Consider the following 17,534-nt stretch of genomic DNA (forward strand, 5'->3'; position numbering starts at 1 on the left):
TTCTGAGAACATTTATGCCAACTAAATGTAAAATTTCCCCAATATCACTCCTACCTCATTAAAGGAGAAAATAATGTGGCTAAATGCCTTTGACAAATAGTCATATTATTTAAATAATTATCATTTCTTTTCAGCACAGACACAGACAAGGAAAAATCAGGTGAAGGAGTAAAAGGAGAATTCGGATATTTGTCAAGGGCAGGGAGATAAGAAGGAAGAAAACCATTCATGGGGAATTCACCCTCTGCTGCAAACAGTGGCACCTGCAGAGCTCTGCCTCCCTCTGGAAGCATCCTGCACCTGCCATCTCTTAGTCACATGCAGAAAAATGACTACAAACAAAGGCAAAAAATAAACCATTTCCTGTTCTGGAGTCACCAGCCCCACACTGTTTATATAAATCTGTACATCTCTTCCACATTCTGCATAGCCGTTACTAGTCATCTGGTTTAAAAAATATGCTTCCTATAGTTTTCTCAGGCCCAGCCTGAATACTGGGTTGGTGCCTGTGTAATTGGCATGTTCCTGCTTAAGCCTTCCTTTTCAAATTGGGCCACTGGCGGTTAACCTATCTGGGTCTGTGCAGCCCACATAGGCTTCTGCTTGTGCCCCCTGGTAGGCTTGAAGCTTTGGAAGTCATTCCTGGACTGAATGCTGAGCCTGAAAATCCTGCTCATATTTTTAAGCTGGCCTCATACTCACACTCTAAATTTGCTTCCTTCCCAAGCCTTGTGACGATCATTTGAGCCCTTCCCATTAAAACAATCTCCTGTGCAAGTCCATGTCTAGGGTCTTTGGCTTGAAATTATTCCAAGCTTTTCCAAATACTCTTGACTTAGCAAGTCACTGTGATAAAGGAGGATCAGCAGGACTGGAAGAGGTGTCATAAAGAAAGGCATGAAGACCAGGTGTCAGATAAGGATGGAAGAGCTCTGAGGACAAACTTTGTTCCCTAAAATATATTAACTCAGCAGAAGAAGTTTGGTTAGGACTGCCAAGAGATGAAGGCCCAGAAAAAAAAGAAAACAGTGAATTGTGGAAAAGGAAATAAACTTTTTTAGTTTAGGGAAAGTTTTTGAAGGAGACCACCATTAGAAGAAGTTGTAGACTCATAGCTAGAGGGATTTGTATGAGAAAGCACATAGGAATAAATGGACATGTGTACTCTATGATTGCCCCTGAATAAGTGAAGAATAATGTGTTTAGTTTAAAATGGTCATTTTTAGCATTTGCAAGTTGAATCATATTTTTCTCACAAAATAGATTTTTGTTCTGTCTATTTACTTTGTTATTCCTTCCAATGACACATAAAGAGGTAACCAAGAGACTTGGGCAAGAGAATGGGATGAGCAAAACAAAATCCTTGCAGTGTACAAATTGATCCATGTGGACACAAAACACATACGATGCCCATATATATAAAGTAATACTAACTGTTGGGCAATTCTTTTTTTTTTTATAGGATTATATTTATTGAGATGCCATTGTATGCCAACACATAAATTTTTTGAATGAGTAAATAAATAACCCTCATTTTCAATGGCCATTTGATAATCTATTCAATATATATGATTATACTTTACTTAGCCAGTCCCCATATTGGACGTTTAGATTGTTTCCAATTTGTCAACATTATAATGCCTCAATGAGTATCTTTGTGCATGTAACATTTTAGTATTCCCAATTCTTAAGAAAGAATCTAGTTCTGTGAAGAATTAGATTGGTATTTGGATAGGAATAGCATTGAACCGGTAAATTGCTTTGCATGGTAGGGCCATTTTAATGATATTGATTCTTTCTATCCATGAGCATAGGATGTTTTTTCCATTCATTTGTGTCTTTTCTGATTTCTTTGAGCAGTACTTTGGAATTCTCATTGTAGAGGTCTTTTACCTCCCTGGTTAGCTGTATTCCTAGGTATTTTATGCTTTCTGTGGCAATTGTGAGCGAGATTGCCCTCCTGATTTTGCTCTTGGCTTGGCCGTTGGTGTATAGGAATGCTAGTGATTTTTGTACATTGATTTTGTATCTAGAAACTTTGCTGAAGTTTCTGCAAAGGAAGGAGCTTTTGGGTCGAGACTACGGGGTTTCTAGATAGGAAATCATGTCGTCTGCAAACAGAAATAGTTTGACTTCCTCTCTTCTTATTTGGATGCCTTTCATTTCTTTCTCTTGCCTGATTGCTCTGGCTACAACTTCCAATACTATGTTGTATAGGAGTGAAGAGAGAAGGCATTTTTGTCTTGTGCCTGTTTTCAAGGAGAGTGCTTCCAGCTTCCAGTATGGTATTGGCCGTGGCCTGTTGTAGATGGCTCTTATTATTTTGAGGTATGTTCCTTCAATACCTAGTTTATTGAGAGTTTTTTTTTTTTACATGAACAGATGTTGAATTTTATGGAAAGCCTGCATTTATCTATTGAGATAATCATTGTGTTTTGTCGATAGTTCTCTTAATGTAATTTGATGACAAACACCAAAAGCAATTGCAACAAGGGCAAAAATTGACAAATGTGATCTAATTAGACTCAAGAGCTTCTGCACAGCAAATGAAACTATCAACAGAATGAATAGACAACCTACCTACAGAATGGGAGAAAATGTTTGCAAAGTATGCATCTGACAAAAGTCTAATACCCAGCATCAATAAAAAGCTTAAACAAATTTACAAGAGAAAAATATACAAGCCCATCAAAAAGAGGGAAAAATAATGAACAGACACTTTTCAAAAGTAAATGTGTATGCAGCCAACAAGCACATCAAGAAAAAGCTCAATATCATTGATCATTAGAGAAATGCAAATCAAAACAACGAGATACCATCTCACACTAATGAGAATGGCTATTACTGAAAAGTCAAATAATAACAGATGCTGACGAGTTTGTGGAGAAAAGTGAAACTTTATACACTGTTATGGGAGTGTAAATTAGTTCAACCATTGCGGAAAGTAGTATGGCAATTCTACAAAGAGCTAAAAGTAGAACTACCATCAACAATCCCATTACTGGGTGTATACTCAGAGAAATATAAATCATTCAACCATAAAGACACATGCATGTGAATGTTCATTGCAGCACTATTCAAAATAGCAAAGATATGGAGTCAACCTAAATGCCTATTAATGACAGATTGGATAAAGAAAATGAGGTACATATACACCATGTAATACTATGCTGCCATAAAAAAAGAATGAGATCATGTCTTTTGTGGGAACATGGATGAAGTTGGAGGCTATTATTCTCAGCAAACTAACACAGGAATGGGAAACCAAAGACCGCATGTTCTCACTTATAAGTAGGATGAAATCATAAGAACTTAATGAACACAAAGAAGGAAACAACAAACACCGGGGTCTACTTGAGGGGAGAGGGTGGGAGAAGGGAGAGCAGCAGAAAAAATAATTATTGGGTACTGGGCTTAACAGCTGGGTGATGAAATAATATGTATGACAAGCCCCCATGACACGTTTACCTATGTAACAAACCTTCACATGTACCTCCAAACCTAAAATGAAAGTTTAAAAAAACAGACAAAAAGAATAGGTGGCTTATATTTTTTCAACATGTGGCATATGAAAATAAAACATTTGCAATCCTATTTCACATGCACATTAATTATGTAAAATTAGAAGCACTAAGGGTAGGTCATTAAGTGCTGATTAGACAATAATATTATGTGTTCTCGCAGCATTGGTAGTAAGGAACTACGTTTACTTCCAAAGGGCGGAAAGATCATTAAAATTTTAATTTGTTTCTCAACAGTTCAATTATAAAATGCTTAATGTGATGGACTTTAACCTTATGGGACTTAACAAAATTATGGGACTGTTCCAGTATACCTTGCTCTCTTGTGTTTATTTTCTCAAAAGATTAGGCACTTGTAACTGTTTTAAGATCATTCTTGACTGTAAAATACTTTATAATGTCTTTCTTTTACTTCCTACACTGTTTCTATTTTTTAGATGCCTGGCAAGGTAACTTCAAATGAAAAGATAAATGTTTATCTTGCTGAAAATGAAAACTTTCAAGTATACCTTTTAAATATGGTTCAGTAGATACCTACTTAACATCTCCTTTGTGGATATCATGCTATTGGCTCCCTCTGGTCCAGAGTTCATTGGGCACTCACTTACTCACTTATTCATCCAATCAATAAATCCAATAAACAAATGCGTTTTTTTCTTCTTTTTTTTTTTTTTCAAACAGGGTTTCACTCTGTCACACAGGCTGGAGTGCAATGGCGCGATCTTGGCTCATTGCAACCTCTGCCTCCCAGGTTCAAGCAATTCTCCTGCCTCAGCCTACCAAGTAACTGGGATTACAGATGCCCACTAACATGCCCGACTAATTTTTGTATTTTTAGTAGAGACAAGGTTTCTCCATGTTGGCCAGGCTGGTCTCAAACTCCTGACCTCAGGTGATCTGCCCATATTGGCCTCCCAAAGTGCTGGGATTACAGGTGTGAGCCACCGCACCTGCACTCTCTTTAAATGTTTTTATGTATTACCATGTGCAGACACCTATTTCTTCCTGGCTTTATAGTCTAATCATACCCACGGTTAAGTAGCTTTACCGTGCTCACAAAGACATCCCTAGTTTTCCCCCAAATAAAATAATTGTAAGTTTGATCAGCTAATTTTCGCTAATATGAAAAAACTGAAGAAAAACTCAGAGAACTGCATTTTTCTTCCCATACTTCACTTACGTAGTTTAACTAGGGTCTTCTGAAAATTGCCCTGTCTGTGTCTCAACATTTAAACAGGAACTTTAGTCAAGATATCGGGGCAACATTCCCAGAAGTTTAGTTAGCCAACAGTGTTTGGACTTTGAGATTGCAAGTAACAGAAAACATTTTTTAAATTTATAACAAGAATGCACATAAATTTGCCAGAAGCTAAAGGCATACAGTTTGAAGATGAAGCAAATTGTCTAAAGCTGGGTACAATGACACATGTCTGTTGCCTCCGCTATATAATTTCAGAAACTCAGAAGGCTATGTGAGGATCATGTAAACCCAGGAGTTCGAGGCTGTAGTGCCCTGTGATCGTGTTTGTGAAGAGCCACCTCACTCTGGGGCTGGGACATGTAGGAAGACCATGAGAAAGAAAAAAAAGAAAAGAAAGAAGAGAAGAGAAGAGAAGAGAAGGGAAGGGAAGGGAAAGGAAGGAGAGGGGAGGGGAGGGGAGGGGAGGGGAGGGGGAGGGGAAGGGGAAGGGGAAGGGAAGGGAAAAAGGGAAAGGAAAAAGGGAGAGGGAAAGAGAAAGAAAAAGAGAAAGAAAGAGAGAAAGAAGGAAAGAAAGAATTGAATTGTCTGAGATACGTATTTCAAGTAATTAGTGAATATATGATATTTGAGGTAATGCTTCTGGATGACATAACTCAGGAAATGAGCACCAGTATGGAAGAGAAGCACTCAGAGGAATAAGCAAATGAACATTTTGTGGTTTATGTTTACATTTATTTAGCATGTAGTGTCCCGTTTACCAAGTGAAAAAGGATTTGGAAAGAGTGATCATAAACCACCGATGTCAAAGGCCACTGAATAAACGAGTTATCCAAGGTATGAGAATTAGACAATTTATTTGGCAAACTAGAGGCCATTCATGATCTCGATTAGAAGTAGTTTGTTTCTTTGGTGGTGATGGGTCTGATTAGAGAAACTTCAAGAGAAAAATGGAAGTAAACAAGACACTGTAAAGAGGATTTTAAAAGTGGTTTGCTATTGAGATATTGGGAGGTAGCAGCAGTAGAATATGGTGTCAAGAGAGGGAATTTGTGTGTTTCTATCATTTCTTTTTTAGGTTAAGATGGAAGCTATTATAACATATTTGTATGCTGGTGATAATTGGCTATTCACTTGCTGAAACTGGACCTTTACCTCACCCCATATATAAGAATCAACTTAAAAGAGATTAAAAACTTAAGTATATGACCTGAAACTGTAGAGGAAAACATAGCAGAAAAGCTCCATGGCATTGGTCTGGGCAATGATTTCTTGGATAAAACCCCAAAAGCACAGGCAACAAAATAAAAATGGAATAGACAAATGAGACTAGATAAAACTTAAAAGGTTTTGTATAGCAAAGTAAACAATTAACAGGATGAAGAGACAATCTATAGAACAGGGGAAAATATTTTAAAATTATGCATCTGATAAGGGGATAAATTCAAAATATTTAACAAACTCAAACTACTCAATAACAAGGAAATAACCCCGCTAAAAAAAAAAATGGCCAAAGAACCTGAATAGACATTTCTCAAAAGAAGATATAGAAATGGCGAACAATAATATTAAAAAAAAGTGCTCAACATCACTAATCATCAGGGGAATGCAAAGTAAAACCACAACGAGATTTCAACTCATCATACCTGTTAGAATGGCTATCATAAAAAAGATGTGTTGGTGAGCGTGTAGAGGAAAGGAAACAATATATATTGCAGGTAGGTATGGAAATTAATACAGACATTGTGGAAAACAGTATGGAGTTTCCTTAAAAAACTATAAACAAAACTATCATGGTATCCAGCAATCCCAGTTCTGGGTATATATCCAAATAAATTGACATCAGTATGTTGAAGAGCTATCTGCACTCCCAAATTCATCACAGCATTATTCACAGTAGCCAAGCTATAGAAACAATTTAAATATCCATCAGTGGATAAGTGGGTAAAAAAACATGGTATATATTCACAATGGAATACCATTCAGCCTTTAAAAAGGAGGAAATTTTGTCCTTTACAACATCATGTATAATCTAGAGGGCATTATGCTCAGGGAAGTAACTTAGGCACAGATAGATAAGTACCATGTAATATTACTTACATGTGGAATATAAAAAAAGTTGAATTCATAGAAATACAGAGTGGAATGGTGGTTATCAGAGGCTGGGGGGTTGGAAAGAATGAGGAAAGAGGAAATGTGAGACAAATGGTACAAAGTTTCAGTTAGATAAGAAGAGTAAATTCTTCTAGTCATCAATTACACAGGATGGCAACTGTAGGTCATAATAATGTATTGTATATTTCAAAATTGTTAAAAGAATCAATTTTAAATGTTCTCACCACAAGGAATGTATAAATATGTGAGGTGACAGATATGCTAATTAGACTGATTTGATCATTCTAAAACATATACATGCATCATAACATCACATTGTACCCCATAAAGATATGCAATTATTGACAATGATCAAATTAAATAAATAAATAAATACAGAAAAAACTCAAAATGAATGGAAAATTTATAAAGTAAGAGAGGGGGATAAGAGGGGGACAATTGTCAGAGAAGTTTACCTATAAGGAAATTAAGGTACAAAGCATTGAGAAACTTACCCATTTCCATAGCTGTTAAGTTTTAGAGCTTCAGTAAAATTTCAGAATGCCTCACTCCAGAGATTCTTTTGTTAATTTCTACTCTATGTTGTCTTTTCCTGAGTAGAGGAGGGAATAATTAACCAGGTCATTGTAAACTAGGCATATATTGCAAAATATATTCATTGTACCAGCCTACAGGTAAGTGAGCTCCTGACCAGTATTCTCTCTCTCTCTCTGTTTTGAGACAGGGTCTTGCTCTGTCACCCAGGCTGGAGTACAGTGGTGCAGTCACAGCTCACTGCAGCTCCACTTCCTGGACTGAAACAACAATACTCAGCCTCTTGAGTATCTGGGACTACAGGCTCATGCCACAATGGCTGGCTAATTTTGTTATTTATTATTGTTTTTTGTACAGATAAGGTCTCACTATATTGTCCTGGCCAGTCTCAAGCTCCTGGGCTCAAGGAATCCTCCCACTTCAGTCTCCCAAAGTATTGGGATTACGGCTGTGAGCCACTGCACCTGGCCTATAGGTGCAGTGAGCCACTGCACCTGGCATATAGGAATTTTAATGGGCATAAAATTCCTATATGGATGTTAAAAAAAGTTCTAATGCAGACCACAGAAAGAATCTATTTTGAAGTGCTGTAGAAAATTAAAGGCTATCATCCCCAAAAGTTGTATGTAAGAGGAGCAGGCAGCAGAGCTAACAAGAGCCCTGGCCTACAAGCCTAAGCAAAAGCACTCACCCATCACAATAGGAAGGCAGAACAAGGAAACCAAGAAGTTTAAGCTTTTCTTTTCTTTTCTGTCCAGGCCAGAGTAGAGCAAGTTCACCAAGTTCAGCAAAATCTCCAAAACAGTGACAGTGAGACACATTGTTACCCACCTCATTAGGACAGGAAGATAACTTCATTAGATAGAAATATGTGAACAAAACATGTTTAAATCATATTACCATATACATAAATCTAAATACTAACAATTTTCCACTCTTGCCTGCATGGTCAAGAAGCATATATTCCGGGTGCCCACTCCTCTAGAGATCCCATCCATGTTTGCCGCACCTTCAGAATGTGAGTTCAGAGGCACATGCTGGGATATTATGCCTTACAGGTGATATAGATCTATAGGACATGACTTACGTTGTGCTATGTCTTCATCTTCTGCATACCAGGTTTCTCTCCACTGTGGCGTCTGCCCACCAGATTAGCAGGTGGAGACCAGGTTTTCAGCTGTCCTCCTACAGGATGCATATAAGCACACTCCAAACAAAAACAGCTTCCCAGTGCCTGAGCAACCAATGCAAGCTTTCACCAGGGGACAAAGTTATCTCCCATCCAAGAGAATGTAGCACTTGAGAGAAGGTACAATTCATCTGAACATAATTGACACTTGAGAGGTCTAAACTCATTCTAGTGGCCATATAAGCTAACTGACTTTCCCGTCTTCATAATTTTGTCCATAATCTAAATTATAGGCCAATCTAATTATCTAGTCTTTTCAACACAACCATCCTGTTATGTAAAAATTTTAGATTCATGCTTTCTTTTATTGCTCACTTCTTTATTGAAGCAGCACTCATTTATTGTGCTATCAGAAACCCCAATTCTATGATAATTAACTCATTTATTCTTCAATATTCATTTTCCCCATTTGGCATAACTGAATTCAACTTATTCCTGAGGTTACCACTTCTTCATCCTTCTCAGGTGGACACTCCTTACTCTTTTGTGACTCACATATCTTAAGATCCAGATAGCAGCAACAACTAATATTTAACAAGTACATACTCCAATGCCTTTTAGGTTTATTATCTCTGAAATTTCATTAGTATTCTTATTAACACTTTTCAGATGAGAAAATTCAAGCACAGAGATCAAGTAAATTTTCCCAAAGCCACACAATTGAAAGATACAGAAACAAAAAGTTCAAAGAGCCTGGGTCTAATCCTGATATGCAGTCAGAATCTTCTTGCCAACATGCCCCTTCCTTTTATTCAGAATATATCTGAATATACATTACAGTGAAGATGGCACTGAGAACTCTGAATGCAATGGGAATCAGACATTGGATTCTTATGGATAGTGCTGTGTCTCCCTGGTAAGCACAACATAAATGAAAGCAAATTTTAATTTAGAAGTTACTAAGTAAAATGTATGAGGAATAATGCTGCATATACCCAGTAAAAGATTAAAGTCCATTGATCAATTCACTATAAATGCCCAGGTTTATTTCTGAACTCTTTATTATTTTTATTCTTCTTTTAAAAATAATTTCAACTTTTATTTTAGATTCAGGGGGTACATAAGTAGGTTTGTCACATGGGTGTATTGAATGATGCTGCAGTTTGGGTTATGAATTATCATCACCAAATTGGTAGTTTTTCAATATTTGCCCTCATGTCTCTCCTCCCTCTAGTAGTCCACAGTGTCAATTTTTCCCATCTTTATGTCTGTGAGTACCAAAGGTTTAGCTCCCACTTATAAGTGAGAACATGTGGTATTTGGTCTTCTGTTCCTGTATTATTTTGCTTAGGATGATGATTTTGATGCGTGTTGCTGCAAAGGACATGATTTCCTTCCTTTTAGGGCTGCATAGTATTTCATGATATACATGAATCATATTTGCTTTATCCAAAACACCACTGGTGGGAACCTAGGTTAATTCCATGTCTTTGCTATCGTGAATAGTGCTGCTATGGACATAACAGGTACATATGTCTTTTTGGTAGAATGATTTATATTTCTCTGGGTATATAGCCAGCAATAGGATTACTGGGTTGAATGGTACTTTTAAGTTTTTTGAGAACTATCCAAATGCTTTCCCTAGAGGTTCAATTAATTACATTAATTGAATTACATTCCCACCAGCAGTGTATAAGCATTCCCTTTTCTCCACAGCCTCATCAACATCTGTCATTTTTAAAATACTTTTTAAGAATAGCAATTCTGACTGGTGTAAGATGGTATCTTATTGTGGTTGTGATTTGCATGTTTTATTGGTCTTATATGTCTGTCTCTAACCGGTACCATACTGTTTTTATTACTGTAACTTCAGAATATATTTAGAAATCAGAAAGTGTGATGCCCCTAGCTTTGTTCTTCTTTCTCAGGATTGATTTAGCTATTTGCGGCCTTTGTAGTTCCATATGAATTGTAGCATTGTTTTTATCTATTTCTGTAAAAAAAAAAGTCTTTCAGATTTTGATAGGAACATATTGTGTTTTTAAAAGTGATAAATTATTCTTAAGTTTAATTAAAGCTTAAGTTGACAAAAAAAATTTTCTGACTCTTTGGGAGACTTCCTGTATAATTAAATGTTTGCTTTTCTAAAAAAAGAAATGTATTCAATCATTCTCTAAGAAAATTGGTCCTTTGGAGAAACACTCTTCCACAAAACTCTAAAGCAGGTGGCAAAACTGTTCTCATTGTTCTAAATGTGGGCCTCCTAATTTGAGTCCCAAGTCTCGTTGAAAATGACTGCCACAGGCGTCTAAGGAAAGGCTATCTTTGCCTTTTATGACTATTTGATTTTCTTGAGGAATGACTAATTATTACAGACTTCCTGCAATTGATTTAATTATGTAGTTATTTTGTGATTCACAAATTCTGCTATTTCAAAATATGTTGTTTGCAAATTAATTCTTAAAATTTCAAAGCTTTGACTTTGTCTCATAGATTGGTATTCATCTCTAATTGAAATGAGATGAGCGAAGCCAATGCATAACCTAGTACACATTAAGAGTTAAATAATGTTAAAGAAAGCTAAAAGGGAAAGAAAAACACTCCATCTAAAAAGGATTATAAAAAGCCAATAAACATGGAGTATAAGGCTGTATATTTCATTTGAGTGTAGACAGATACATGAGTATGTATCTTGACTTATTACAGAGTTTATCTTAAATTATTTTTCACAGTTACATTGCTCTTTGAATTAAACATGCATTATTAAAATAATCTTAATGGAGAGAAGACATTGTATTTAAAACTGTAATTTATTTTTGTGTTAATTAGTTTTTTACTTATTGATGTATTTGTTAACCCAGATTTGTTTAGTGTGGACTTTATGAAAGCTTCAATAGAAAGAGGTTTTGATAGTTGCATGATGACTGAAGACTTGGTTTTCATGCCTAGGAAGGAGTCTCTTAAACTTGGTTATGTATTGACAAGACTTTACCATATTTTAGAAGAATCTTACTTTAATAACTCTAACCACAACAGTGTAATTATCCAAATGCTTTGTATTCTAAATACATACAGCATGCTTTGGCAGAGAGCATCTGCAGCCAGTGTCTAAGCAGTTATTTTAGCCAGAAAGTCAAAACCATATCATCTGAAACTCATGTCTGATAGTGTTTTACCTTTAGGTTTAGCCAATTAGTATAAAATTAGTACAAAAGTAACTCTTGCAGCAGTTTTTTGGAATTCTCTCGCAAAATAAGGGTATTCCAAACTAAAGCACAAAAACCTAGAAAAACGTATTACACTGCAAAGCATGTCTCTGAATAAGAACAGAAGGATTTTCATGTGTGGCGTTGTTTCATCCTGGAATTCTCTTTTCATTCTCATCTAAGAAGCTGCTCTGTGAGCAGTTTTATTTAAATAAGTGTTTCAAGAAAGCATTGATTTTATTAAAGGCAGTATTGAAAACTTATTTTCTCCCTTGTACTTTTTTTCTAGAAGATCACACAAAAGTAGTTATTTATGTATTTCATTGCTGAAGTGGAATATCATAAAATGGGGCGTATTTGAAATATAGGTACTTTCATACAACTGAGTACTCCCACAAAGTACTTGTTTGTTCAAATCTTCTAGCAATTTATTTTTATCTTCTAAGGAAATGCATTATGTTTCTTTTGATGTGATATTCCAGCACTCTATTGCAGGAAGGACAAGTATTTGCCTAATTCTTTTTGGTTTTTATGTCCATCACTGAAATCTGACTTACAAACATGAGTTATTTGTGGAAGTAACATTTGGTAAAGTAACATAATGAGTATTAACTTTTTAAATTCCTTCTGTAAAAATCGAAGAAATTTGTCTTCGCTTTTTCCATGTTTAAAAACTATCTCACGTATCATGAAGACTTCATATTATCACGAATTAATATTATAAGACATAAAATTCCTTTAGGGTTAATTTCATCACTAATGGTAGTAGGTATAATTTCAGCTAATCTTCTTACTAACTAGTTTGAGGTAAACTTTTGGTCAGATAACCTTGAGAACATCATTGTTTTAAATGCATAACAATGGGCCAGGCGCGGTGGCTCATGCCTGTAATCCCAGCACTTTGGGAGGCTGAGGAGCTCGAGACAAGCCTGGCCAACATGGTGAAACCCCTTCTCTACTAAAAATACAAAAATTAGCTGGGAGTGGTGGCGGGCCCCTGTTGCCAGCTACTCGGGAGGCTGAGGCAGGAGAATCGCTTGAACCCGGGAGGCAGAGGTTACAGTGAGTTGAAATCACACCATTGCACTCCAGCCTGGGCGACAGACCGAGACTCCATTTCAAAAATAAATAAATTAATAAATAATAACAATAATAATAATAAATAAATACATAAATACACACAAACATAACAAGGCTATGAAGTTCTCCAATTTTGTGGTCAGGAAGATAAATTGATTTTGTAATTTTCTCGTTGTTTTCTAATGTTTACATTATTTGTATTATCTCCATTCCACAGATTGTCTTTCTTTTATCCTTTCTTGCTTACTCTTTTAGAAGTGTTTTAAACCAATTATCCTTTTTGCTTTAACTTAGTTAAAATTAGTGAATATTTATAAATCTACTTAAACGGTCATGTATGAAACACAATATGGTACAATGAACTTAACTATTAACTCTTCCACATTGTAAAGCACTCACTCTTTCTTCAGGCAATTCAAATGCTGTTTGTGACATGTGACTGTTTGATAAAGACCAACAGAGCATGTCCTAGCCAATCTATATGTTAAATATTAATAAAGCTTTTTAAAAATAAAAAAATGCATATAGTATTTTTTATATGCTCTTCTGACACCTTTAACGAAACTAACCATTTTCTGGACCACTGCTCTAGCGCTTGCTGTTAGAACAGTTCATACCTGAAAAATAGAGCAAGTTAAATTAATGAACTATGAAAATTTTCTGAAAGTTAAATGTTGAACATCCAAGTAGAGTCATTAAACTTGTAAATAGAAATAATAAACAATAAAATGCGACATTTACTAGGAAAAATATACATATCAGTAATGTGGTAATTTGAATAGGAATATAAAAGTAAAATTGTCAGGAAATACAAACATTAATAACTTTTAATTAGAACGCATTGGAAAGGAAGTAGGAATGAAAGCAGCAAGTTATTGAACTTATTCATAAAGAGCAAACCTAAATTTATTCTAAGTTGTTAGTGTTAACATAGTCTGCAGCAGTGGACAAATCAATGTTAATTGAGTTCTAAAGCAACGCATGCAGGAAACCGCTTTCAGTATTATGAACAGTAGCTACATACGAAAAGGCAGCTTTGAAATTAAATACAATTTAATTCAGTCTTGAATACTTTTATTGACATAAAAATTGCTAAAGAGAATGAATAAATTATATGCACTTCTAATGCTGCGTTATTTTCTTTCAAACACTTTATTATGCAAACATTTGAACTTGCAGCAAATTTGAAAGAACTTTTTAATGAACACCCCAAAATTCACTACCCAGATCTACTATTAAAATTTTACGGCTGGGCTCGGAGGCTCACGCCTGTAATCCCAGCACTTTGGGAGGCCGAGGCGGGCGGATCACGAGGTCAGGAGATCGAGACCATCGTGGCTAGCACGGTGAAACCCCGTCTCTACTAAAAATACAAAAACAAAATGAGCCGGGCGTGGTGGCGGGTGGCTGTAATCCCAGCTACTCTGGAGGCTGAAGCTGGAGAATGGTGAGAACCCGGGAGGTGGAGCTTGCAAGTGAGCCGAGACAGCACCATGAATTCATCTTATTTCTATCCATTTAATGCAAATTGCAAACATCTCAACAATTTCCCCTAAATACTTCAGCATGCAGGGGTTTTTTTTGTTTTGTTTTAGATGGAGTCTCATTTTGTTGCCCAGGCTGGAGTGCAGTGGCGCGTTCTTGGCTCACTGCAACCTCCACCTCCCGGGTTCAAGCGATTCTCTGCCTCAGCCTCCTGAGTAGCTGGGGTTACAGGCGCCTGCCACCACGCCTGGATAATTTTTATATTTTTAGTAGAGAGTGGTTTTACCATCTTGGCCAGGCTGGTCTTGAACTTTTGACTTCGTGATCCACCCGCCTTGGCCTCCCAAAGTGTTGGAATTACAGGCATGAGCCACCGCGCCCGGCCCAGCATGCAGTTTTTTATATAAAAAAAAAATTTACATGAAATGAAATACACCTATCTTAAGTGTACATTCCTCAACTGTTGCTAAATACATGCACCTGTGTAGCCTAAACTTCTACCAAAATATAGAACATTACCATCCAAACCAGAAAGTTACTTTATTACCTTCCTAGGAAATCTCCACTCCTGCCCAAGATAACTACTGATGATGTTTTCCATCAAGATGCTGCACTTTTCTAAAAGTGATGAGCTACTAAGTATAAAGGAATTACTTGTATCTTCAACTCCTGGGCTTCTAGATTCCAAAGATATCAACAATGACACCTTTCTCATTAAAATAAAAATATTTCAAATTATCCTTGTAAAATATTTATGCACCTTTAATGTAGTTGAGTAAAAATTGAAGAGTTTTTAAAGTAAAAGGAATTTATTAAAATGGAGGCTGTGTTTACTCGGGGAGTGAATTAGGTAACTTCTAATCAAATCCCAGAGGGCCGGCAAGTTTATTTGCATTATGGATGAATAACAACCACATTTCTTGTTCTTCAAGTAGTTATCTTACAAATTTAGATCCACTTATGAAATTGCTAAGTAGCTCAATACCAGCCATGTAGTAGATACACAACAAATATTTTTAAATGGAATAAAAGAGTGAATGAGAACAAGAGAATGAATGCAAAGGGAACTGATGCTTGCTGTGTTTAGGGCATGTGACTAACAGAATGCTACATGCTTTCAATAATGGTGTTTTTCCATAAAACTATTCTGCAAATTAGGCATGCCTTTCACACCGTGAATGCTTCATACATCACTACAACCACTAAAATGCGCCACTATAACTGCTGGAATGTACAGGCCCTAACTAAGGAGTTTTTATCCCCAAGAACATCAGAGCAGCAATTGCATTAGTCATCTGCAGTAAGGTTAACTAACCTTTTTATACCCCCAAAGTTTTCTCTGTGTCTGGACCAGAGAGGAGCAGCTTAAAAGAGATTTTATAAATATACACCATTGGCATTTACTAATCTATTGCTCAATTATTCTAAAAATGGGAAAAATAGCAACTAATTTTTCTGGATCAGATAATTGGTAAGTAGAGAGACCTACAAAATCTCTGATAAGTGGGATACATACATTACTAGTGCTACTTATTAAAGGTGATTCAATGATAATCTATTGGGGAAGTGAGATGAGAAATTAGTAATGATATGCACCTTCCAAAATCAAGCTGGAAAATGGATTTTAATTATAATTCAGGGAGACAAGAGCTTGACTTCCAGTATAAAATGATGTCTATATAGAACAAATGAGACTTTCCAAATTTTTTATTTAATTACCATGCACAAAATGGAAAAAGCAAACATAAAAGGCAAAATATACAAATGAATACACAAAATAACATTAAACAAAAAATATTACATCATTACCACATACTACCAAATAAGCTTTTATCACAATCTGGAAATACTTTTCACTAAGTGTAAAGCTGATGACTACTCATATTACGCAGTCATCAGAGAAATACTTTTTAAATACTTTGTCCTAGGGCATAATAGAAGATCCCCTGATAATCTGTAGTCTACTTTAAGGATATTTTATAATGATTGGTGATGGATTACAAATGAGGTCAGGAGTTTATTTCTTTTGCAGTAGTAATTTAAAATGTGTATTGCTAGGAATTCATTATTTAAGTTTAATGACTTTAAGTGATTGCAGGTTATGTCTTTTAAAATACGTAATAACCCTAAGGGTTGATTTTGTCATTTGTACAGTCAACTGATATAAATGATTTAAACAGTTCTAGTAGTTTGATTATATTGGATCTATGAGTGCATTTAAAATATTTTAAGTTTTTGAATCCCGAGACATAGGTACAACATCTGTCACTGAATGAGATTTAGCGTTTCCACTAAGGCCCTGATAGGAAACCTCAATCCTGTAATTTTGTAATATGGTTAAATCTTGGATAAGATCTGCTTTATTTGGAATGTGTCCATATTGTTCTTTGCCCGTGAATGCACACTGTTTATTTATTCATGAGATGGAGTAAAACAGAAAGTCATTATGTTTTGGAAAATCATCCTCATAAGAACCATCGCATCTCTGGTAATTTGATTTAGCATGTCAAATGTTTGATTTCTAACTTGTTCTAAAATAGTTGTTATATGTCTAATTTCCTGATTCAACTCGGCAGTCTCATAGTGTGGGAAGTGACTGATTTAACCATTTAGTTTCAGGTACTTATTTTTATTTTTATTTTTATTTATTTATTTTTTTGAGACGGAGTCTCACTCTGTCGCCCAGGCTGGAGTGCAATGGCGTGATCTTGGCTCACCACAACCTCTGCCTCCTGGGTTCAACTGATTCTCCTACCTCAACCTCCCAAGGAGCTGGGATTACAGGCATGTACCACCATGCCAAGCTAATTTTTGTATTTTTAGTAGAGACGGGGTTTCACCATGTTGGCCAGGATGGTCTTGAACTCCTGACCTCAGGTGACCAACCAGCCTTGGCCTCCCAAAGTGCTGGGATTACAGGCGTGAGCCACTGCACCCAGCCAGTTTCAGGTACGTTTATAAGGTAATTTCACACTTTTATTTCAGAGTGGGCAAGAGTTGGTATTTAGTAATAATAATACATACATGATAGCACAAACCAGATAAATTCCTTGGGAGCAAAAGCTAAGTTCATCTAACAAAGAAGAAATATATTTCATTAAATGTTACTCTATTTTTATTAGGTACTTGAGTAGCTGGGCAGAAAATGATTAAGAAACATGGGATTAATACAAATGTACTCAAGTATATTGGCTACTTTCAATAGGTCCTGAACTATTTTCAATATAAAACTATAATAATACAAATTCTTTCATCAATGTAACCAT

The sequence above is a fragment of the Pan paniscus genome, chromosome 3, assembly GCF_029289425.2.
Source record: "Pan paniscus chromosome 3, NHGRI_mPanPan1-v2.0_pri, whole genome shotgun sequence".
In the NCBI taxonomy this organism is placed as follows: Eukaryota; Metazoa; Chordata; class Mammalia; order Primates; family Hominidae; genus Pan; species Pan paniscus.